The sequence below is a fragment of the Ambystoma mexicanum genome, chromosome 11 (assembly GCF_040938575.1).
Source record: "Ambystoma mexicanum isolate Mex_15411 chromosome 11, UKY_AmexF1_1, whole genome shotgun sequence".
Taxonomy (NCBI): Eukaryota; Metazoa; Chordata; class Amphibia; order Caudata; family Ambystomatidae; genus Ambystoma; species Ambystoma mexicanum.
In genome coordinates, this window is record NC_090934.1 from 955,157,964 (window position 1) to 955,181,560 (window position 23,597).

General features: G+C 43.0%; 1 protein-coding gene and 1 long non-coding RNA gene across 10 annotated transcripts in view; one reads left to right on the forward strand and one right to left on the reverse strand.

Moving 5' to 3' along the window:
• The window catches only part of LOC138503970 (uncharacterized), a 63,696-nt gene extending 53,858 nt beyond the window's left edge, over positions 1 to 9,838 (reverse strand). Inside the window, exons 1-2 of the long non-coding RNA XR_011279741.1 lie at positions 9,730 to 9,838; positions 9,303 to 9,382 (exon numbers count right to left, since the gene is read on the reverse strand). This is a non-coding gene — a long non-coding RNA (uncharacterized lncRNA). The remainder of the gene's footprint in view (positions 1 to 9,302; positions 9,383 to 9,729) is intronic.
• Positions 1 to 23,597, forward strand: part of PPP6R3 (protein phosphatase 6 regulatory subunit 3) — a 2,530,957-nt gene that overhangs the window by 58,685 nt on the left and 2,448,675 nt on the right. The window lies entirely within an intron of this gene.

The following is a 23,597-nucleotide window of genomic DNA, read 5'->3' on the forward strand; positions in this document are numbered from 1 at the left end:
CGCCATAAACTTTCAGGTTTCTGCTGAGAGGATGACTGAAACAAAAGGGCCTCTCAGTAGATACTAACACCTCTGTGATAATTACTAGGTTGGACAGAAACTGGTCTGGGCTGAACCCTCTGACAATGGAACTCCCAGGACAATGGAGTGGGGAAGGGGCAATAAACCTTCAATCAAGCTGGGAAACCCCCACCTATCTCTGGAGGAAATGACAGTTGGTGGCAGCTGAAGAAAGAAAAAAAATGGTCCAGTGACTGACAAAGGATTGCAATTTGCTTCCAAAGACTATTTATGAATAAAAATGTAGACATTTATCTCTGCAGCAGGACTTTGTAAAAATGTAAATCTTTCGCAGTTTAAAAGTGATTTTATGGGCTTTCATTTAAGACATGGTAGCATTCACTGACCCCTTGGGAATAGAAATGGCAAAGAATCGGGGATTACAAGGAAAGTATCCATGATGCCAATGTGAATTTTTATACTGGCATCCCTTATGATAATCCACACATGTGTATAAAGTATGGAATTTTAGGCCGAATCGTTCATACTCAAAATTAGCAAAAAGTATTAGAAGAGCGAAATAATATTTCACGGATTGCAGAGTTGGAGTGCTACGCTCTACATGAAATATGTAACCTGTTTATGTAAATTGCTAAAAGACTTCAACTGTGTGAATGTACCATTTGTGGAAAAATAGACTTTTAGCTAAAGTAATTGTGGGAGATTTTTTAACATTGTAAAAATCGCATCATAAATCTGACATGCTATCCTGAAACCCAAGTAGTTGAGAGCAAGGAGGAGACTAGCACCCCTGACCAATCCTGTGGGTTAGAGGTGTGCTTAGCTAAGCCTGCCCAGCCATATACTTTGATTTCAATCTGCATTATAAATAAGAGTCCCTGACCAGACTCTAGAGACACTCTTCCTGATTTTCCTGCGCCGGCGTTCCTGTTCCATTCATCCCGCTGAGTCCAGATTCCAACTACAACGCATAAGCATTGCTAACCCTTCCAGCAAGACCTCAATTCTAAAATCCCTAATAACAAAAGGGAGAAAGCTGTGGTATTCTTTGGGAAGCATTCTGATACCACTGACTGCTGCCCACTAACTGCATCCAGTGACCAGAATTACCATCCGGTGATCCGACCTTGCCCAGCTGTCCTTTGCCAGGCGCTCTGCCGTGTTGAGACTAGAACCCGTTGACGGTCCAAAAATCCCAAACTAAAAGTTGACTAAGTATAATCCCTACCCCATAGAAATCCACATTCTACCTTGTCTTGCAATTGTCCTTATCCCTCTCTCTAAGACATCCTATCCTGATCCCGATAACTTGTTGAAACTTAGAATTATCCTTGCATCCTGTACTTAATTTTTAAGTACTAGCGATATATCTCTTTTCAATTTTATCGTGTGTAATCCTAAGCCATTAGTCATATTTTGAGTGATCGGACTGGTTTCCGCCAGGGTTGGGCGCTGGGGTGACAGGGTTGAACTCGCAAATCAACCTTTGATCTTACTGTGTCCATCTTTGGTGGTCTAGCCTGAATACTCTTGTTTAAGGTAAAACGGTTCTTGTCCCAACTGATTTCCTTTCCTATTTCACGGCTTCATTTTGCTCAAAGCGCAACTGTTTTTTATATCTTGCATAACCCATCCAGTTTCATAGCTAGAGACCTATTTTCACTTCTATAGTGTCCCTAAGCTATATCTTTATCCCCATTTGCAATATCTCACCTGTTTTTTTTTTTCTTTCCGTTTGAGTACATTTACACGGAAATTGAAAGGAAATGCAACTTTTACACGTGTCATTTGGCTGCAATCCGTTTTAAACTTTCCACTCAGTTTTCAATTGTATGCTCTTGGTAATCCATTGCTGGTGATTGTTGGTGTCTATGCATTGTTGCTTTAGTGAGAAATTGTATTTACCTTAATGTTTTAACCACACATTAATTTTCCCCTCTTATTTGGTGAGGTAAGGTCGGATTTTAATTCCGTTTTCTGCCTCTCATTCCTCATTACCTGCTGTCTTTCTATCCATTCAGAATTGATTATTTGTGGGTTGAGGGAACATTGCAGGGGGAAATCCTAACGTGGGTGCTATCTTTCTTAAATCAAAACGTGCTCCTGTTCCTTGGTGTTTTGTATATGTTCCACTAGAAGGTTAAAACCAGTGCATTGCTTACATTCTCATTGTAATTATCACCCCATTGGTGATTGCTGCCCCATATTAAAAATTGTATGATTTTATTTTGAATTTTAAAATAAATATTGCATTTTACCAACCAGCATGGTTCAGTCCATTGTGTATATTTTACAAAAAAACTCTCACTGACTGCGTGGTCAGTGAGAGTTCGGGACAAGACAAAAAATAAACACAGGGTTGTAACTCTCACTATCATATGACCAAACAGTTTATGGTCTAGGTTAATATATTAATTTTCCCAAACAATGAATGTTCTGCTTCTTGAGAAGTCAGAAAAAAATAGGAAACTTCCAGAGTGAACAATTAGGGCAAACTACATGTATATATTTAGTCATACATATTGTTTATTAATGTAAACAAAAAAAGGTTTAAAATGTTTTCATTATACATTGAGTTTAAGTAAAGAGTAATGGTTCTGAGCAGTGCCATGAAAATGTACACATAAGATATTCAGACAAAAACCTAAACAAAAGGGTGACCACTTAAATGGTTAATGTTTACAAACAAGATAATTCAAGATATAAATGCAATAAAGGATAAAGAAAAAAAGGAAAGAAATACTTTCATATTAAAGCAAACAAAATGCACAATTAAAATCCATGTTTGAAATACTAAATCAAACAGTCCATTGTGACCCGGGGTATTTTGAAAAGGGGGTGTGATATGAGTTTTGTACCATCGCAAATTGAATCTGCATAAAATAAGGAGAAAAGCAGATCAGTTGTGCGCGACATACTAGGCCGAGACCAAAGTGTGTCTCACCTGATTGAAATCCTTAACAAATCCCATCCAAAGTAGCCTTTGTGATAACATTTAAGATGGACAGCTTGCCCCCTCTGAGGATTAGGCACCCAGGGTTGTGTCCAGAGTTGTCTGCCTGGTCCATCGCAACCCATACTTTACTCTAGGACCTATGAACTCCATCCAGCATCGGCCCCACTTGTGCCGCCCGATAGTTTAGAAGCTTAAGGAATGCAAGCCCTCTCTGGTCCTGGGACTGATTGGAAAAGTAAACGCGGAAGAACATTCATTTTAATAGCCTCCATACTCCCAAACCACAAGAACTGCAGAGTGCTCTATCCCCTAAGGTCTTCTGTATCTTTGATATACATGGGGGCAGTTGGCTCTATACAGGTCGCTTAACTGGGGAGAGATTTTTTTTTTTTTTTTTTAAATTTAAATCCCCACAGATACTGTAACTTCGCAGATGTCCATGTGTACAGGAACTGGAAGCCCAACCTGGTCTGCAGAACTGGTGGAATATTCAGATTTAACATCGCTGATTTGAGTATTTGCCTTAAAGCCAGAAACCAACCAAACGGTTTGGTATCCCCTCCCTGCCATAGAAGTGGAACAAAGGGTTTGTCGTAGACTGGATTTTGTCATCAGCAAATATAGATTTTTTTTAGGTTGGGTGTTTCCAAATGTTATACCATGAATGTTTTCTTGGGCCCGTATCTGAGCGGCTATGGGCTTCATGACCAGAGCAAACAGGATAGGGAATAGCATGCATCCCTGCCTAATATCTCTGCCTGATTTAATTGGTGTAGTTGGGTCGTAGTTTATTAGGAGGCGTAAGATTGGATGTTTTTAATTGGACAGTATAGTGACTCGCATTCTTGGTCCAAAATTAAACTACTTCAGTGTGGCTTCCAGGATCCTTAGTCCACCCCATCAAAGGGTTTTTCAGGATCTAGCACCAGAAGGATAGCAGGGGTTGGGTTTCACTGTGCCTTGTCCATCAAGTGTAGCGCCCTTCATATGTTATCCACCGTTCCTCTTCCCAAAATAAACCCAGACTGTTCTGGGTTTACTAAAACTGGTATGAATTTAGCTATCCTGTTTGCGAGGGTTTCAGTAAACATTTTTGCATCCAAGTTAGGGACCGCTATTGGCCTGCTAGTGGCCTATGTGATGAACAGAGCCTAGGGTCCTTGCCTGTTTTTAGAATACGGGTCACCTTGGCCTCCCTATATTTTTATGTCCCCCAACAGTTGCTGTTCGGTGAGCTCCCTCATTCGCTTACGCGGCCGCACTAGAGATCATACTGCCCCTTGCCACCAACTTAAGTGCATCCCTGTATGGGCCTATCAATGTGTCTGCAGCACGTCACTCTGAATGGAAACCACCCAGCTAGTCAGTCGCTCACAAACTGTACCCCATCTGGAGTTACCATAAACTTGCAAAAGTTCAAAGTTGTAGGCATAGATTCCAAATAGTTTCTGACAAGCTCAATGCTGAAGGTGAAATCAGGATTCCAAACCAAGCTCAATGCTTAAGGTGAAATCAGGATTCCAAACCAAAATCTTGATTATACATAATCAAATAAGTAATTTTCATTTTTAACAGAAAAGGCCAACTGCCGCCTCTGCATGTTAAGAGCTCATGTGCCAATGCATTTCGCAGTACACAACTCCTTCGTTAGGGCTGAGCCCTGCATGTAATTTCAACAAATCATAAATTCCACACAATTATATCCATGTAAAGTATCACTATAGTAGAGAACGCAATCAAGTCAATGTGAAATAAACAAGAAAAATGGTACATACCACATTTTCACTGCGCAATGATGTGAAGAAAACTTTTAAAAAAACAGGAAATGTAGTAATTCCGGTTATATGGCACTGTTCATCGGATGTGTTAATGTTAAAGGACATTTGTACCGCGCAGTATCACCACCGGAGTGGTCCCCTGGCACTCTGGCGGCTCTGAAAGAGGAAGGGAGGGGAGTTAGTGGGAGGAAGCTGGAAAAGTGCAAGAGAGCAGCGATGTTCTGTTGGCGGCCTCAGACCGGTGCGTCCGTTGGCTGGCCTTGGGTTGTTTTCGGCCGGTAATCTTTGTGTACTGTTGTGCGAGTCTGTTTTTGTTTTGTTGCAATGTAGTGAAGTTTGTGCGGTTTGTTGTGCTGTAGGTTTGTGGTTGTTTGGTTTGGGGTTTGAGAGGTGTATGCAGAGGGGGAAATTGTTAGTGCAATTGGTTAGTTTGCATCTTTATCCTGAATTGAGGCGCTGGGCTTCTGTAATCTCCCCAGGTGGGGTTTGGGAGCACCCCTGCGCCTCTGTCCTGATCTGGGCCCTTCCGGCCTTCAAGGTCCCTTTTTCACATCTGGCCCCCTGATTCCCCAGCCTCCCTCGTTGCCCTACCCGTCTTCCCTTCCCACTCATCCAGCTAGTGCACCTGCTAATGTCCACAGCTCAGCTAGTGTGGTGATTGCCAATATCCCGACAATACCACAACACTGTGGTACATGGTGGCACCTAAGGGGCGAGTGCGGGTGTTGGGTGGGATTAGGGTGGGGTTGTTGACTCAGTCTCCATGGGTGTCGCCTGTGTTCCACTCTACCCGGCGTCCCTCGTCCAGGTGCCGTGGGAGCTTCTCCACATAGGGAGTTGTCCAGTCGGTTCTGGGAGTTGTCTGTGACCACTCCAGTGTAGTCCTCCCTTTTTCTTTCTGTTTAGGTTTTCAGTTTGAGTCTGTGGTGTTGAAGAGCCAGGTTTTTAGTAATTTCCTGAATTTTAGGTGATTTTTTGTGTTTCTGATTTTCTTTTGGGATGTTCCATATTTTTGCGGCTAAGTGGTAGGAGGTGCCTCCAAGTTTTTTCTTGAGGTATGATTTTGGTTCCAGGCGGATTTCGTTGCTTGACCTGAGTTTTGTTGGCTTGTAGATTTTCTTTTGTAGGAATTCTGCTCCTTGTCCACCGATTGCCCTGTGCGTTATGTACATTGTCTTTAAGGTGATGCGATGTTTTACTGGGAGCCAGTGTAGTGTTTAGGGCAGGAGTGATGTTCTCTTCTTGATAGTTTGAGGAGTACTCTGGCTGCTGTATTTTGGATCCGTTGTAGTTTCTTCAGGAGGTATTCTGGTATTCCGAGGTAGAGGCTGTTTGCATAGTCGATTCTTGACATGATGAGGGCGACGATGGTGTTTTGTGTGTGAAGGAGCGGAAAGGTAGGATGATTCTTGCCGCGTGGAGGAGGAAAAAGCATTTCTTGACTGTTGCATTTACTTGTGGTTCTAATGTTAGGGTGTTGTCCATCAGGACTCCCAGATTTTATTTGCTACCTTAGATGGTGATGGTGCGGTTCCCATTTCTGTTAGCCACGGGATGGCGGTTTCGTTCTCTTGGTCTTTGGATATGATCATGATTTCTGTCTTTCCTGGGTTGATTTTCAGGTTGTTGGCAGTCATCCAGTTGAAGACTTCTTTTAGACACTCGATTAGGGTTGAATGATCGGCTTGGGTGTCTTTGATTTTGTAGATTGATTTGAGTATCATCTGCGTAGTTGTAGCATGTAATGTAATTTTTGAGGATTCTAATAACCGGAGTCTGGTAGATGTTAAAGTACAGTGGTGATAGTGAGGATCCTTGTGGCACTCCAAAGTCAACTCTTGGAGTGGATTTGAAGGGTTTAATCCATATGGTTTCTGTTTTGTCTGCTAGGAATGATTTAGTCCAGAGTAGTGCTGAGTCTGTTAGGCCTATGTCTTCTAGTCTTTTGGTTAGGGTGTCATGACTGTGTCGAAGGCTGCGGAGAGGTCGAGTAGAATGAGGGCTGATGTTGTGTTTGAGTCTGCGTTAGTTTTTAGGTCGTCCCAGATGGATAGTAGTGCTGTGTCCATTCCTCTTGGTGGTCTGAAACCGACTTCAGCTTGGGCTAGCAGGTGGTGTTTTCTACATCTTCTTGGGTTAGTTTATATAAGTAGGTTTCCAGGAGTTTTGCCGTGTAGGGAATGTTTGAAATCGGCCTGTAGTTGGAGAGGTGTTCTACGTGGCCACTTGTGTTTTTCAGAAGTCGTTTGATATATGCTGATTTGAAGGTCCTCGGTACAGTTCCTGTTGCTAGTGATGTGTTCAGAAGGTTTCTGTAGTATTCTGCTGGCGTTCCTTGTGCGAGGATCGATTTGTAGATGTCCGGGGGACAGGGAGCCATGAGTGATCCAGCTTTCTTGCTGTGTTTTACCAGCATTGCGAATGCCTCTGCTGATATTTCAGGGAAGTTTTTGAGTTTGTGCTGAGATTCTGTGATATGTTCGCTTGGTAGTAAGTTGTGGTCGGTTGGTAAGTTTTGTATGGTTTGTCGGATGTCATAGATATTTTTTTTTTTTCTTTTTCTTGAAGTGCTCTGCTAGGTTGTTAGTTTCTCTGAGGGGGTTGGTGTCGCAGCTTGGTGGGTTTCTCATCTCTTCAATGATGTTAAACATCTCTTTTTGTGTGTTGGTGGCATTGGTGATTCTGTCACAATGCCTTCTCTTCGCCTTTTGAATTTCCTTCTTGTATGCGCGGATTTGTTTCTGTAACAGAGTTTTTTTGGTCTGGGTTGTATTCTTTCCTCTGTTCCAGTTCTATCTTTTTGTTTTCCTTTTTCATGGTGCTTAATAGTGGGGTGAACCATTTTGCCGCAGCTCTTTTTCTTGATGGGGTGAATGGTTTTTCTGGGGCGATCTTGTCAATTGTCTGCAATCCATTTGTGTAGTAGCTCCGCTTTCCCGTCTAGGTCAGCTAACTAGTTCTGTAGTTAAGGGTTTGGTTAACTCCAGTTGTTTGAATAGGTTGCTTTCTTTGACATGTTTCCAGTTTCTTTTTGTGGTGGATGTGAGTTTAGGTGGTCGGATGCAGACTTGAGTAGGCAGTGAGATCACAAATGGGATGATGAGATGGTCGCTCCATAGCATTTGTATTGGTGGTGCCGTGGTGATTTTTTCCTTGGCAAAAATTGCGTCGAGGGTGTGTCCTGCCGAGTGTGTTGCCCCTTTGACTAGTTGCCGTAGTTTCATGGTAGGGAGTTGTTCAATCAGTGAGTTTTGGGAGTTGGCGTGACTGTCTTCAAACCAGATGTTGAATTCCTCCAGGATGATTAGGTGTTCGTCGTTGATAGCTATGTTGGTGATGACCTCTACGAAGTTGTCGACAAAGGTTGCATCATATGTCTGGTCTGTACACCAGGATGAGTGAAGTTGGTTTTTGGGCTTGCTGTTAGGTGTATCACCATGGTTTTGCAGTTGAGGATGTTGAGCGGTTCGTCTGTTTTTATTTTCAGGTGTTCTTTTGAATGCTATTGCGTTGCCTCCTCCTTTTTATTTATTTTTTTTCTTTCCTGTAATGACTAAAGAATGAATGTTACCTTAGTCTTTTGACCAATAGGTAAATTATAAATGCCTCAAAAGAGATGTATATTCTCTTGAGCACATCAAACAAATAAGAGAATAGGTCGGGCTAATTTATAGACTACTTGGTTCAGCCCTCTATCTGCCTAGGGACAATCAAAACCTAAGGAACCACGTAGTCTTTTCTTTCTCTTCTTCTTCACTCCATTGTTTAAATGACTAGGGCCATGTACTAAATAGGTCCTGAGTCACTAATTTTTAATTGAATAATCTTTATTTAGTCAACAAAACAGGGGGGAACACATCAAAATTGTGTGTACAAAAATATTACAAACCCTTCTGAGATTTCACTAAACAAGACACATTTCTACATAATTTGCATGCTAAAAATGCTTCCAAGTGTAAAACCATTTATAAAATATTTGTAAAACACACCCTTCCTATACAAAACTAAAACCAATAGTGTAGCGTTTTCACAGATCCCTTAACATTATGTGCAAAGTTGCTTATAACGTGCAATTCAGTGTTGGTTAAGCAGCACAGGACGTTACCTCTAATTTGAGGATGCCTCACTAGAAAAATCTGTACTCCCTTATTCTGCCTATTGGGGACACAACTCTCAAACTAATAACTATCCACACTGTTTATTTTCCAATGTGTAAAACCCAACATGTTTCATCCATCACACATTTTTCTTTTTTTCTATTGCCTGTAGTCTTCCTCAGGGGAACCAACAACAACCTGTGTGAGCTGAATAAGCATCTATAGCTCCTTCTGATAACTGTTGCCTGTTCAATGAACTAAGCGTTTGGTCTTGTTCTTCATGCTGTGTGAAGTATGGAAACTTGGAGTCCGTACATATGACCGACAAGGGGGACAATAAGGGATGATGGAGTAGTTGAAAAATAAAAACAAGAGAAGGCAATTACCATACATTTTTTGTTCTATATTGCCTCCTGCCTTAGCAGTGTTACTTTTCTCACAAAGGCTTACCGTGTCAAAAGGTATAACTCTTTTCCTTTTTACACTTGATTCGGTTTGGTATGAAGTCTTCTTAGTAGACAACACAAACTCTAAATGGAGAGAAGGAAAGAGACGCACATACACACATCAGTCAGGTCGAGTATCTAGCCCGCTGCCATCTCTTCAGTAGGCATCTTATATATAACCGCAACCACTTGCTGTTTGATACTCGGTGCGTTACTGAGTCAGAATTATTCCAAAATTTAAATATATGCCCCTTAACATTGTCTATTTGGTCGTATCTGACAAGCTGTGTATTTTATTAGCTATAGGAGAACTGAGAAGTGCAGGGTGCTCACGGTATGACAAGTCCCTGTGTGCAAGAAAAATTCTCATGCGCATGAGGCTTTTATCCTACACAACTAAAAAAATGCTGAGTGCTCAGTGTTGCAATTACCTGTTTGCAAAGAAGATTATAATGCACAGAAGGTTTTTGTCCTACAGACGTCAAGCTGCTGTTCCACTTGCAGCGTGCCTTTATGGGAGCTGTTAGCAACGTGTTCGAGGACAAGAAAATGAGCCCCTGCAAGCAAACGTACAATCTGGGTTCTACGTTTCTGTTGTCTTTATCAAACAGCATCAACAGTGACTATAAACACTGCATTTCCTAATTTGCTCACTGTAACGTGTGCTTCAAATCGGCATCCAAGTATATTGCTTCTCCCGTCACTGCATCATTGCGCAGATCGCTGCGACTGCGCTGTCCGTCCTATTGTGGTGTTGACCAGTTCTCTTTCCTGAAATATCAGACGCCGCTATTCACGTCATGTTCTTTGCGTGATGACGTCTGCAGTACATCTCATACTCGGTTGTTGATTGGCATCCATTTAACGTGTGTGCATCAGGACTGGGGTTGCAACTGAAGCATCCACCCTAAACGCCCAGCCACGCCGTAACACACCACAAGACACTGATCACGATATCGGCGCTAGTCTGCTAATCAGCATGTCATTTATCCCATTAAACACAGCAGGTCGTAATCCGACTGAGGTTGGCAACTCGCATAACGGTATGTTTTTGTACAACTTCAATACACTTTATCGGTCAATTCATTTGATGTGGAGTTACATAAATTTATTGTGTTTAGCCTTTACTTGTTTTGTTCTGTCTGCACTATGTATATTTCTCGTGATTATGGCTGCATTTAGCATGAGGGCGTTTTCCAGAATTGACCTGTTTTAATCGACCATTCCTCAATGTATGCTAGATATGTTCCTGGTAATTGCAGCTGTGTTTATCAATACCGACAAACCTGTTTGATGCTTTGGTTAGAAAAATTAACCATTGTTCCCTAAAGAACTATTTTTTTTTTTAAATTTTATTTATTTTTTTATTTCTTTTGCATCTGCTACTCTATTATTGGTTTTAACTTTTTGCTTAAGATGGTCCATTTCAGTGTATCACTAGAGTGTTCCATTGTCACAACATGGGGGGACCAGGGGAGCTGTCAAAACCTTATTTTTGATACAACTGCGATGCTCGCTAATCCGTTGCTTAGCCTTCCTCTGTCATCTCAATATAAATGTTGGCACATGGGCACCAGATGGCATGCACTATATTAGTTGAATTACAATTAGTGAATCCTGTTGGTTTCCATGGTTTTTTGAGTCCGAGGTCATCTACTTTGGAGCGAATGTTGGATTTACAATTCACACATTCCCCACATGGTGAGTATCCTGTCAGGTTCGGTAAGCCCCATTGTTCCATGATGCTTGCCTGTATACTGTTTTTCAGTGAAATATCATTTTTCGTGAACAGTTCTTTTAGATTTGAGCTATGCCTAAACGCGTACAATGGTTTTGTTACTGGACACTCTCCTGCTTCCAATATATGCCAATGTCTCGACTATTTTGGTAATCTTGTTGGACCGAGTGTAAAAAAAAAAAAAAAAGTACTGACAAACACAATATCCGTATTTGTTTCCTTCTTCTCTTGATTCACCGTTCTAGACACAGGTACATATGTAAAAACGTGTGACTGATATTGATCGACTCTACCCATAGCTGTGCTAAGGGCCAACGCTTACCTGCATGAAATGTACAGGCGAACTGAATCAGTAGGTGTACAAAGGCGTGTTGTCATTTGTAAGGATTTCTAGTGTGGGACAATTTCACCATTCTGAAGAGGAATAGTACAAAGGTCTTACTACTTTACAATGTCAGTCAACTATTGTTATAATGCACACCGCGGTGTGCCGAGCAGCCACTTACCAATGATAAGCGGGCACGCTGGGAAAGTTTATATACTGTTGCTATGGTGACTCTCAGACACACAGGTGGGTGTGTCTCTGCCCCTGGCGCCTCGTGTCCCAACCACTCCACGAGTGGAGGGATCGGGACACGTCGGCTCGCCAGGCAAAAGTAAGTGCAAAAAGTAAACTGCAAAACTGGTGAAATTGAAATCGCAAGTATATGTAAATGTACTATGTTATCCCAATGGGGTTAACTCCGACGTAGCTGCCAAAAGTGGATAGCCAATGATCTTATATAACGTGGCGCTCCTCAAATGGAGGCTAAGCACTTCAAAATAATTGTATTGTATCCACGGCAACCGAATGTTGCCCTGGAGCGATGAAATGTCAACTAAAGTTGGAGGCAACGGTGACTGCAGGTGTTAATTCTTGAATGTGTAATGCGAATGTTTAGTTTATTTGTAATGCGCGCCAGACCCAAGGGTAACCGGGCGCAGTGAAGAGAAAATGCCAAGCTTAGCGTTACATAGAATTAGCGTTACATAGAATTAGCGTTACATAGAATTAGCGTTACATAGAATTAGCGTTACATAGAATTACAGAGTTACATAGAATTACAGAGTTACAAAGAATTAGTGTTACAAAGAATTACAGTGTTACGAAGAATTACATTGTTACATAGAGAGATAGGTATGTACAGACTTAGCAGGAAGCAGATCTGATCAAGAGATAGTCATTGCTATAAAGCGAGGCGGTCAGTTATATACAATGTTACTATAATTATTTACATTTGCGATATATCTCTAATAATCCATATATACATTCAGATAAAGTAGCATAACACAAGTGTCTAGCAGTGCATTACATATTTTTGTCATTGAGGTGTTTGATAAGATTCATTCTAAAGTGTGAGAAAGGTTGGTCTGTTCTCAAGTTGTGTGGCAGGGCTGTTAGGCAGAAACCTGTGCAGTTCCCTTGGGGAACACTGCAAAAGATTTAAGACTACAGGTAGAGCAGTAAACCCCTTTGGTAGCAGTCTGTACCACCCAGATTTACCTGGTAGCTGTGGCTGAGCAGTCAGACTTCTCTCAAGAAGAGTTAGGCAGTATGTAAAGTATACACAATATGTACCAAAACACAATAGCACAAGCAAACACTGACCAGAGCTTGGTTTCAAAAGTATATAGTTATTTATTTAAAATACACATAAGTTAAAAACACTCTAGCAAAAATATAGTAAAAGCACTTCAACACAGTTATACTGAAAGTAAATTCAATCCTTTCTCCTATCTAGACAACTCTAGGTTAACACCACTTAATTAAAACAGAGGTGAGTGCTTAACGTTAGATGACACTCTAGTAGTTTCCAAGAAAGGGAGAGAAAAAGCAGAAATAGGTTAGACACACCACTCTAAGGTCCAGAACACTTGCAATAGGCTTAAAGAAGAATAAAGTCACAGGTGAGCAAAAGTCACTAGGCAGGGCCCACTCTTAGAGTAGCCGGAGCGAAAATGTGCCCAAGATCACACTGTTAGTTAGAGATTCAAAGTCTTGCAAAGAGTCAAAAAGAGTTTAGAGTGGCTCAGAAAGTTTAGCCAAAGTGTCCCAGGCACTCCCAGGTTCGAAAGCCGGGGACTAAATCTACCCCGTACAGTCGGTAGCAAGGGAAGCCAGGCGGAACACAGTACCTTAAGCGGAAAGGATCCTCCAGCGGGGGCAGTTGTTCCAGGCAGCGACAGCAAGGCTCGACGTCGGTCAGGGGAGAAGAATATCTCGCTGAAGAGCAGAAGAGAAAGGTCGTAGCACTGCCCGGGAAGAAACCAGCCGCGGAGTCCTCCGGTTAAAGGGTTGGTACCGACTTTCGCGGTATGGGGGTAAAGTGTGGTATTCCGGATGCCGGGGTGCTTGGCACAGGCAAGGCGGCCACGAGATACCTCAAAAGGACGGAAAGAAGGCGAAAACTGGTTGTCCCCACCAGTCAAGGGAAGGAGCCACTCCGTTAAGAGTTCTCCTCGGTCGTCGGGAAAAAGTGGTGAGACGGTTCAGCAGGGCTCCACCGGGTGGTGTCGTCGAAGCAGGTCGGCTCAGCTCTTCCCTCGTCGGATTCTTGGTCCTGTGGCGACTTCTGAAGTCCCAGTCCCCAAAGCCCTGCTTTTATGCAGCAAACCCCCATTCACCCAGCCTAGCTGTCACTCAAACATGCTAAGTGGTGAGCCGGGCGGCTCACCACTTGGGCCAATCAGGACGGAGTGCGACTTGAGTTACCAAGGTAACTCAGTCCAGGGTGCCTAAATCCCCCTCCACCCCTCCTAAGTACCCCAGACAGAGTGGCACCACTTTGGAGGGCTTCTGTGGAGAAGCCCGCCAAAAGTGGAACAAAGGGCTCCACTTTGGGTCAGAGTTACAGAGGCGAACACCAACGCCATTTTAGAATCAAGTTTTGGCAAAAAGTCCCAACCGGAGTTATAAAAATAAATATATAAACCGGCGGTATGTTTAAGGCTACCGTAAATAAATAATTAAATGTGTTAGCCTAAAACAATGGGAAATCCCATAGGGAAATATTCGCGGTTGAATATAAAAAGTAGTTTCCACTGCCACCAGCCAAAACTCGATCAGGGGGGACGGAGACGTGCCCCCTCGACTAACAGACCCTGGGGCAATCGAATTGCCCCAGCCAGTACGTCCACAATATGATGGTTTGTACTGGTTCTGTTCAGGATTCAAGACTAGCAAAGTCTTTGGTGACTTTACATGCCCTGGGAGACAGTAGTCAGTCCCAGGGTATGGAGTCTATGTTGGGGAGTCCCTAGGACACCCCTGGGTCACGGCACAGAGGGTGCTGTGTGACCCACATCACAAAAATACATGAGGCCCTATGGAGTAAAAGACCCCATAGCCCATTCAACACAAGGTTTAACCAAGAAAACACACTTCAACATGTCCAAGAGTGAGGGTAAAAGAGTCTCACTCTTGGCAGGAGAAAAAAATTAAACCCCAGAAATCCAGCAAAGCTGCTGGGGGACTCACTAGGTAGGGAAATTCAGCCTAAACAGAGAATTCTCCCTAACACTCGCCCCCCCCAGACTAAGGGACAGGAGGATTTAATCCACTCCTGGATGAACCTCATACCTCTAGTCGATGATATACATCCTAGAGAGTCCCTCAGCATTTTGATGGTGACACCCTGACCTGTGCTCAATGGTGAACTCAAAGGTTTTCTTTTGTAAGCTAACGGACCTACAGACCCTTTGAGGAACATCAGTCTTTTTGTTATAGGGGATCTGGTTGACCAGTCCCTCAGAAGTTGGTACAACTTCTGAACCTATGTTAGGCTTTTTCAAGGGGTCCTTATAAAGGATTCCCTTAGATCTAGAGGGGCCTCCAAGGTTCCTCACCACCTCTCTTGTGGGAGCAGGTTGGGTCTTAGGCCTCTTGGTTGGAGGGGTTGGGGTTAGGCAATGTACCTGCTTCCCCTTCCTCTTAGATCTACCCTTACCTATTTTAGGAGTTCCCCCCCTAATATTAGGATTTGAGTTGGGGTCTTCAGTAGAAGGTCCAACAGTCTGAAGGTTTTTGGCCTTAGACTTTTCTTTTCTGGTTTTCCACCAGCACTGAGAATTACCAGTTCTCTCGGGTCCAGATAGGGGCCTAGTTGGTCTATCCACCTCTTCCTCAGAAGCAGGGGGAGTCAGAGACTCTGAGACTAGGGGAACAATGATGGAGCTTGGTTGGGGCTCCCATGTTCCTAGCATACTATCCGGAAAGGTGCCTGGGTCAGAGGTCAACTTACTAAACCCAGGGCTTGTAGTGGGGTTCTCAGTAGAGGGTCCCACAGGCTTAGAAGGGTCCTTCAAGGTAGCCTTTCTAGCCAATTTGGTTAAGTTCTGCTTCTCCATACTGGGAGGCCTGGGGGTATGTGACACTACTCCTAGAGTTCTTAGGTCATTCCCTAACAGGACCTTCCCAGGTACCTCAGCCTGAACACTGACAGGGATCCTTACTGTCATGTTGTTACATTGAATGAGGGCTGGTAGAATAGGAACCATTTGGACAGGGCCTCCAGACATCCTAGTGGGACCTTTGGGTGCTTTGGCCACATCTTCAGGTTGAAAGAAGCTTTCATCCACTACTGTTCTGCTGGCCCCAGTGTCTCTCCTGGCAGGAGTATCCTGGCCATTGACAAGAACACTGTCCACATAATACACCTTAGAGTTAACAGGTAGGGAGTTATACACAACCCTATTCTGGGGACTAACCAGACCCATAGGCTCTAAGTTTACAGTTGCTTGAAGACCCAAGGGTTCTTCAGCAAAGAGTTCAAAGTGGGCACTAGCCATCTGTACTTCATCCTCAGGAGTGAAGGCTAAGGAGACTGTGCTGATCCCTGCAGGTTTACCCTTGCACTTGGGATCTCCTTTGATATGGTCAGTACCCTGACAGACATAGCATTGTCCAAATGCTCTATGGAAGGGTGGCTTGTTCTGACCTCCTTCTGGCTTGTGGCCAGAAGGTACAGTAGCCTGACTAGGTTTCCCATGTGGCTTACCCTGGTTATTTTGTGGTTTGGGGCCCTCTTTGGGATAGGAATTATTAGAATTCTCTTTGGAGTCTTTTTTAGGCTGTTTCTCCCCATCCTTCTTCTGAGTTACCCCAGAATCCTTGTGAGTGGCCCTGTTGGCAACCCACAAGTCAGCAGCCTTAGCTAGTTTCCGGGAATCTAATTCCTTGGAATCAGCCAAGTGTTGTCTGAGCTCAGGAGAGCAGGCATCATAAATAGTCTCCAACATAAACAAATTCTTCATACCTTCATAAGTGTTCACCTTGTAACCCTTAATCCATCCCTCTAAGTTTTTCAAACATTCATTCACCCAGGTAGCCCAAGGGGTACCATCATGCTTTTTGAGGCTCCTAAACCTCTTAAGATACTGGGAAGGGGTCTTCCCAAACCTAGCTATCAAAGCTAGTTTCACACATTCATAGTCCTTCCTATCCTCCTCCCCCATCTCCATTACCACATCAGTTGCAACAGGGGGAAGCCTAGAGAACAACCAGGTGAGTAAGTCATTTCCTGTGATGTTCTGGAGCCCATGATTATATTCAAACAGAGACAACCAATCCAACACATCCAACTTAGGCTCATACATACCAACCAATTCTTTAGGCATCCGGGGTCTTTTAGGACTGGAACTTCTAGAGGAGCCAGAGAGAGAAACATTCTCAACAGATAATTTCTTCATTTCTAAGTCATACTTGAGCTCCATTTCCCTTAGCCTTAGTTCTTTGTCAGTTTGAGCATTAAGTTTCTTATACTCCAATTCTAGCTTCATTTTCTCCAGTTCAAAGTACTGAGGACTAAATGTGGGACCTGGTAAAGGTCCAGTAGGCACAGCAGGTAGAGCAGGCAGAGGCCTAGGGGGGACAGTTACAACAGCCTCACCCTCCTCTTCTGACTCTTCCTCAGAAACATCAACATTTTGCTCCATGTTAACTTCAATACTGTCATCTACAGTTGCTGGAGTGGTAGGCTCCTCTGAACCATCACCCAGACTTTGGTTAGCTAACAATCTTTCAATCAGCTCCATTTTCTTGCCCTTAGTCAGGAGATCCTTATGTTTACAGAGCACTCTTAAACAATCAGCAGTTTTGGCTGCAAGGGACTCTTGACTATAGCTTTCTATAACTGACATGTTAGAGGTTTTACTTTTTCAGTGCTAAGCTTTGTGGTTAGTTGCACTAAGGTATCTAAAGCACAATAAAATGTATACTCAATACAAATCCCACCGCTGCCACCAGTGTTAGGCAGAAACCTGTGCAGTTCCCTTGGGGAACACTGCAAAAGATTTAAGACTACAGGTAGAGCAGTAAACCCCTTTGGTAGCAGTCTGTACCACCCAGATTTACCTGGTAGCTGTGGCTGAGCAGTCAGACTTCTCTCAAGAAGAGTTAGGCAGTATGTAAAGTATACACAATATGTACCAAAACACAATAGCACAAGCAAACACTGACCAGAGCTTGGTTTCAAAAGTATATAGTTATTTATTTAAAATACACATAAGTTAAAAACACTCTAGCAAAAATATAGTAAAAGCACTTCAACACAGTTATACTGAAAGTAAATTCAATCCTTTCTCCTATCTAGACAACTCTAGGTTAACACCACTTAATTAAAACAGAGGTGAGTGCTTAACGTTAGATGACACTCTAGTAGTTTCCAAGAAAGGGAGAGAAAAAGCAGAAATAGGTTAGACACACCACTCTAAGGTCCAGAACACTTGCAATAGGCTTAAAGAAGAATAAAGTCACAGGTGAGCAAAAGTCACTAGGCAGGGCCCACTCTTAGAGTAGCCGGAGCGAAAATGTGCCCAAGATCACACTGTTAGTTAGAGATTCAAAGTCTTGCAAAGAGTCAAAAAGAGTTTAGAGTGGCTCAGAAAGTTTAGCCAAAGTGTCCCAGGCACTCCCAGGTTCGAAAGCCGGGGACTAAATCTACCCCGTACAGTCGGTAGCAAGGGAAGCCAGGCGGAACACAGTACCTTAAGCGGAAAGGATCCTCCAGCGGGGGCAGTTGTTCCAGGCAGCGACAGCAAGGCTCGACGTCGGTCAGGGGAGAAGAATATCTCGCTGAAGAGCAGAAGAGAAAGGTCGTAGCACTGCCCGGGAAGAAACCAGCCGCGGAGTCCTCCGGTTAAAGGGTTGGTACCGACTTTCGCGGTATGGGGGTAAAGTGTGGTATTCCGGATGCCGGGGTGCTTGGCACAGGCAAGGCGGCCACGAGATACCTCAAAAGGACGGAAAGAAGGCGAAAACTGGTTGTCCCCACCAGTCAAGGGAAGGAGCCACTCCGTTAAGAGTTCTCCTCGGTCGTCGGGAAAAAGTGGTGAGACGGTTCAGCAGGGCTCCACCGGGTGGTGTCGTCGAAGCAGGTCGGCTCAGCTCTTCCCTCGTCGGATTCTTGGTCCTGTGGCGACTTCTGAAGTCCCAGTCCCCAAAGCCCTGCTTTTATGCAGCAAACCCCCATTCACCCAGCCTAGCTGTCACTCAAACATGCTAAGTGGTGAGCCGGGCGGCTCACCACTTGGGCCAATCAGGACGGAGTGCGACTTGAGTTACCAAGGTAACTCAGTCCAGGGTGCCTAAATCCCCCTCCACCCCTCCTAAGTACCCCAGACAGAGTGGCACCACTTTGGAGGGCTTCTGTGGAGAAGCCCGCCAAAAGTGGAACAAAGGGCTCCACTTTGGGTCAGAGTTACAGAGGCGAACACCAACGCCATTTTAGAATCAAGTTTTGGCAAAAAGTCCCAACCGGAGTTATAAAAATAAATATATAAACCGGCGGTATGTTTAAGGCTACCGTAAATAAATAATTAAATGTGTTAGCCTAAAACAATGGGAAATCCCATAGGGAAATATTCGCGGTTGAATATAAAAAGTAGTTTCCACTGCCACCAGCCAAAACTCGATCAGGGGGGACGGAGACGTGCCCCCTCGACTAACAGACCCTGGGGCAATCGAATTGCCCCAGCCAGTACGTCCACAATATGATGGTTTGTACTGGTTCTGTTCAGGATTCAAGACTAGCAAAGTCTTTGGTGACTTTACATGCCCTGGGAGACAGTAGTCAGTCCCAGGGTATGGAGTCTATGTTGGGGAGTCCCTAGGACACCCCTGGGTCACGGCACAGAGGGTGCTGTGTGACCCACATCACAAAAATACATGAGGCCCTATGGAGTAAAAGACCCCATAGCCCATTCAACACAAGGTTTAACCAAGAAAACACACTTCAACATGTCCAAGAGTGAGGGTAAAAGAGTCTCACTCTTGGCAGGAGAAAAAAATTAAACCCCAGAAATCCAGCAAAGCTGCTGGGGGACTCACTAGGTAGGGAAATTCAGCCTAAACAGAGAATTCTCCCTAATGTGGCAGGGCATTCCACCATTTAGCGGCTAGCACGGGGAAACTGGTGCCACCAAATTTTAGCAAGTTTAAATCTAGGAATTACCAAGCAGTTAGAGTTGGGAGTCCTTGTAGGCCTACTGGAGATTTTTCTTTTTATTTTGTCCATCAGGTAGCTGGGAGCAGCATTATTGAGGGCTTTGTGTGTCAAGGAGATCATTTTTAGATGGATTTTGTCGGTGGAGAGCCATTTGTATTGGTGTCTGATAGGAGATATGTTCCCTTTTATGCCTAGAGCAGCTGAGGTCATTGTTTTGTAAGATTTGTAGCCTTTTGGTGATAGTTTTGTTAGCACCACTGTAAAGGGCATTACAATAATCAAGTCGGGATAATATTAAAGCTCTCGCTAGGATCATGCAACTATCGTTAGATAAGAAGGGTTTACCTGCTCTTATTAGTTTACAGGTATAAGCTGTAGTGGAAGCTAAGGAGTTAACTTGTTTAGTGAAAGACATAGTGGAATCAAGATAGAAATCTAGTGTTTTTACTTCTCTCGAAACCTTAATGCTATTGCCATCTATGTTAAACATGGAGTCAGGGATCCAGATAAGGCGAGTACTAGGCCTTTTTACGCATGAAAATCTTGTAAATACGCCAGCTTTTTTATTTTCGTGGGTACATTTACACACAGGTTTAGAGCGGAGAGCAGTGCAAAGGTCAGGTTACTTGACAGAAACCAGAAGCCTTCTTGTGATTTTTATCTACATGGATGTAATTGCAAGCCACCTCTGAAACAGGATGTATTTCTCTGAAGCCTTTCAAAAAAATAAACTGCACACTGATACAAGGAATGGTTTCTTTCCATTCAGCTTCAGAAGCACTGTGCATGTTTTCCTAGAATTTTAGGATTGTATAATTAATAAGATGGAAAACGAAGTTGCAAAAGAGATTTATTTTTAACAAGTTATCCTTTTTTCCAGTGAAAATAAACCAGTATTGTACAATTGTATTTTTCAGAGTTCCAGTGCTTTGTGCATAATCATGCAGAGGCAGATAATCTTTACACATCCATTCAACCTTCCAGTCAATGGGGTACATTAATATAAATGGTCAGTGGCAGCAGAGTCTTTGCTCAAGGGTGAGTAATTGTCATTACACTGATCACAGGTGTTCTAGCCTCTCAAATCCTCAAGACTACAAATAAAACATCCAAAACCAGACTCAAAGGGCAAGCTCTGTTCAAAAACAAACAAATGAAAGTTACATTGATAATTGAAATAGAAACTCGGAAAAACCTGTCCCTGTGATAATCCAGATAGGTATTTAACTTTATGTAGCGCTTCATAAATGGTTCGTCATACATCTAGGTACTGTGATCATTATACCTCAGTTGATACTCAGTTAACCAACCTCTGAAGGTTGTTATCCAATAAGATAGCTCAGCCGGTTGAGCACTAGTTGCTGCAATCTCTGCGTGATCTGTGGGTTGTGGGTTCGAATCCCGGCAAGTCCAACTGATCCTTTCAAGTTCGATAAAGGAGTACCGATTTTGGTTTGGTGGTAATTGTGATAAATATGTTCTATGTACAGCGCTTTGCCAAAAGAGCTATAAAAATAACCATTTGACCACTAGATTAGATATAGAATTTAGCATGGAGTCTTTGCCTCTCTGCACGGTTGTATCATAACATTGGCATACCATTACGTAGTAATAGCTCCAGGAAATTAGGACTTTCATTAAACATCAAAAGACAATTCTGCTATCGAATCTCAAAACACACAATACAAATTCATGTATGCTTTATTATATAATTGGCTAGGTTTTTGTGATTTCAACATTTAAATATATATGAGATCAAATGGCCAGAAATAATGAAAGGTGTATTCTGTCACAATGCAGAAAGCTGCCGCATAGTAATGATTTCCATACAGTTTTTTTTCACACGTCGGCTGGATGTCCCATACATTTTACTTTCTTGCGAAGGAGAAAAGTCATTTTTACTCTTAAAATCACATTTACTCTCAAAGTTTAAAAATAGAGAGTAAAATACTCCGACCTCAAAATCTTATCTGGAGCACTGCATGGAGTAGACCTTGCCTAACTTGTTGATATTGGCCTGCGTGCCCAGGATAATCAGCTTGGTCTTATCATTCAGGCAGTGGACATGGGATGCCATCCATGCCTGAATAATAAGGTACACTCTATTCACCAACTCCCTGTCCTTATTGTGATCCCCAGAAAGCGAGAGGAGAATCTGTGTATCATCTGCATAATTAGTGTAGGTGATACCTAGAAGGTCCAGATCATCGAAGAGGGGTTTAGTGAATGTTGTATAGGGTTGGTGAGACACAAGAGCTTTGAGGGACTCGGCACGTGATTGGTGAAGGGTCGGCTGCTGCCGAAGGGGAGAAGACTCTCATTGTTCTCTCGCTCAAAAAGGATCAATCCATTTAGTGGCTTGGGTGGAGAAGTGTGCAGCCATGTCCAAGTGTTTGCAAAGGACCTTTTGGTCCACTAGATCGAAAGCAGCTAAGAGATCAAGTAGAAGGAGGAGTGCTGTCTTACCTTGGTCTCAGTTCATCTATTTGGGTCTTTAAATCAATGAGGGCAGTTTCGGTTCCATGGAGTGGACGGAAACCAGATTGTCTAGATCCCAATAGATTATATAATTCAAGGTGTCTTTGAATTTGTGTATAGGCAACCTTGTCTAGTATTTCCAGTAAGAAAGGTACCGTAGTAATGGGCCGATAGTTGGTGGGGGATGAGGGGGTCTAGAGTCTGCTTCTTGAGAAGCGGGAGCATACATGATTGTTTTAGATTAGCCGGGATGTTACCTGTGGCGAAAGAGGCGTTTATCAGTTTGGAAATGAACGGTGAGAGGTCTCTGGCAGCGTCCCTTATTAGTTGCGCTGGGCAGATGTCACCTTTGCAATTCGAGGGTTTGAGGGAAAGGATAGTTTTCTCTACCTCTAAGGTGGTCGTTTTAGTGAAGGAGAATTTGTTGGTATGGTAGTTGGTGGTGTCATTGATTGGCGGCTTATTTGGGAGGTTTAAGGATTCTTTTTTTAGTTGGATTTTGTTTTGCAGCGTGGTAATTTTATTTGCTAGGGCAGTTTGGATATCTGTACACCAGGTCTGGTCTTTAATACAGGTATCTGGTGTGGCAATGGGAGACTCAAGTTCTTTCAGGATGGAGAAGAGTTCCTTCATGCTTGAGTTAGTTTGCAATGTGAGCATTGTAAGAGTTGCACTTTGCTAGGCAGATTTAATTTTTGTAGTGCCAAGAGATGTTAGTTAGATGTTAGCAGCACAAGGAATACATTAGCCCCGCCGAATTAATTGATTAAATGGCGTGTCTGCAGAAAATATAGAAACAAAATGCTTCAAGGGCCATGGTCATGAAAAGTGATCAAAAGTATATGGAAATGAACGTGTGCATTGAAGGCACCATATTATGTAATGAAAAATATTCTGTAAATCACAGCGTTTTGATATAAAGTGAAAGCAAATAACGTGCTCGGGAGTTGTGTAATGAATCTGCGTTCTACAATGGGAGAACCACTGTGCTTAGTGGAACCACAACCATGATATTCACAGTGACCCACATAGTTAACTAGCTGTGTGCTGTCATGTTTATGGAGTCCAATATGTTTAAATACTGCAAAGAATGTTCAGACCTAAAAGTAGTATAATGCCACATACAGGTATTAAAGCATACTCTAAGGGTTTTAAATGTTAAGGGATGAACAGAATAATGTTTGGAATAATAGATCAACAGAAGGATAAAATCATTAAAATGTCAATCTCAGGTTACTCAAAAGCATCATATAAGACTGTGACTCAGATATAGCAAAGGTAGTTAATTCCTTCGTTCAACCCATGGGGGTTGAGAGACCCCAGGCGGTCTATCCAAAAGGTTTCTCTCCTGTCCAGGTTGAGGTTGATGTCCTCATTGGGATTATACATGCGCACAACTTCAAGATTTTGGGAAAATTGTCTTTTCAATCCAATGTCTGGCTACTGCTCAATTCATGTGGAGTTCCTAATGCACAATCTGTGCTCATCCCATCTAGTTTTAGCAGTGCGTTTTCAATTTCCTTTTGTATGGGCATTTAATGGCGTAAATGTTGTTGCTGCTGTCACATGTCCCATAACTTTTAAGTTTTATTTTCTTGCT